This window comes from Elephantulus edwardii, unplaced genomic scaffold, assembly GCF_000299155.1.
Source record: "Elephantulus edwardii isolate Elephantulus edwardi_28Jun2011 unplaced genomic scaffold, EleEdw1.0 scaffold00212, whole genome shotgun sequence".
Lineage (NCBI taxonomy): Eukaryota > Metazoa > Chordata > Mammalia > Macroscelidea > Macroscelididae > Elephantulus > Elephantulus edwardii.
In genome coordinates, this window is record NW_006399962.1 from 1,074,626 (window position 1) to 1,076,801 (window position 2,176).

At 36.5% G+C, this 2,176-nt stretch overlaps 1 pseudogene; it reads left to right on the forward strand.

The window, feature by feature from the left end:
* Positions 1-317: 317 nt before the first annotated feature.
* Positions 318-2,068, forward strand: LOC102868868 (annotated as a pseudogene).
* The last annotated feature ends 108 nt before the right edge of the window (positions 2,069-2,176 follow it).

Here is a 2,176-nt window from a genome sequence, read left to right on the forward strand (position 1 = left end):
CATTTTTAAAAAAATTAAGAAAAGATATTTCATTAAAAGCAAATACATACCAAACACTAAATAAAATTAAGAAAAATCATTACTCTAGTTGAAAGTTACAGTGGAAGAGTGTTTATAAAGAAGATGTGGGGGCGGCCACGAATGTGGTGCAGAGCCCCACATGTCCTGCATTCCTCAGGCTGTGGGTTCGCTGCAGACATCTGCAGGACCTTGGCTACACTGTCCATCCCTCCCGGTATGGTCAGGCCACGGCCAAAGAGGCAGGCAACCTTTGCAAGATTCAATCAATCTTTAAGGACAAATGTACTTATTAGTTCATGGAAGAAAAAACACAAACCAAGACATTCTTGGGTTCAAAGTTGCCTAAGTGAGGAACAAAATCTGTAAGAAGTGTACTTCAGCCAATGCCAAATGCCACACTGACTAACGTGGTAGCAATTTCCAAGAGGAGCAATGTCAAAAGTAATGCCTGTTCATTGTTACATTCATTTAATTGGAGAGAAGCAAGTAAATACCAACTCTCCACAATCAAAGTGCTGGAAAGCTTAACAACACTAACAATTTGCATGAGAAACTAATTGAAACTGAAAAAGATGATGCTACTCAAGGAATGTTTGTTACAAGTAGAAAAAAAGATGACATAAAAAGTCTTTCTGTACTCAAGTAAAAAATAACAAAGCTATCAACTATCCTTGTGTCATCTACAGGGAAGGTAAGCCAGAAGTCTTTATTTAGACCATCAAATTTGGGTAAATTCACCAAAAGTACATTATTAGGAAAGACTGCATACTCTTTAGTCAGTGCTCCAAAATCTCATTTGAATGGATTTTATGGAAATCAGTCAGCTGGTAGTATGCAAAGGCTTAGAGCAAACTCCTGTGCCACCAGAAGTAGTTCTGGAGAAAGCTTAGCACAATCCCCAGACAATATTAAATCTACTACTTGTGGGGGGAAAAAATGGTAAGGTCACAAAGTTTTTCACACTCCACTCCGAATTCATTCATTCCACCTTCATCTACAAATAGATCTCATTCTTTCAATAGAGATGTAGATCTTAGTAAGCCCTATCAGAACTATTAGAGTGTCTCCAAGGTCAAGTATATTAGCAAGAAATTCCCAAAGTTTGTTTTATTTGTTTGATTGCCTTTGAGTCGAGCACAACTCATAGCAACCTTAGGAACAAAAGGCGTGAAGCCTTTCTATGACCGTCAACATTTTTCAAAGTTCATAGAATTTCTGGAGGCATGTTGTTTAGGAAGTGGATGCCACTCCTGCTTCCGCAGGCAGAAGTATTCAACTGAAATGAAAATTTAAGTTATGGCTTTAATAAGCATTATCCTGCAGGTGGAAAGAAGTTGGCTTTACAGAATGGTCCCAGTGTAACTTCCACATTGGGGTATAGGATGGTTCATCCTTCTTTACTGAAATCAAGCAGACCTCCATTTGCTGCAAATATCACAATCAATGGTAACAAAGATGCACCTGCTGACAAATGTGTACAGGGACATGCTACAATTTTGGTTAATGACTGAACTACTGAAAAGGACCAAGAATGGCCGAACTATAAAGAACAGTGCTAAAATTAGATATCTAAGGGATAACGTGGATATTTCTTTGTCTTCTTTGACATCTTCTGATAAGAATGATTTAAGTGAAGATTTTAGTGATGATTTTATAGATATTGAAGACTAACAGAACTCAGACAACTCCAGAGGAAATTTCTCTCAAAGAAAAGCATGTCAAAGAACCAGAGGCTATATTCAATTCTCCCAAGGAAAATGAAAGATCTTTCATTAAAACAGATGAATTGATGTATATAAGTGTATTTGACAGAAATGAATTTACCAAACATGCTTCTGGAAATAACTTGATTTCACCAGATACTGATTACAGAGCTGGTTTTTCCTTTGAACTCTCTCCTTCTGATAGCTCTGATGGAACATACATGGAGGATGACAAAGGCTTGGATCCTATTGGAAATGTGCATTCAGTTGGGAGCTATGAGTCCTCTGAGATGAATAGCATAATATATATATATGCTCTTTGGAAATTTTTTTTAACTCCATGATTTACTATTCAATTGATTAAATTATATTTTTTACTTTTTTGAAAAGCTGTGTGCATGTTTCTTTGTATGAAAAAATTTAAGAAACTCTTCCAGATACCCTAAAATATC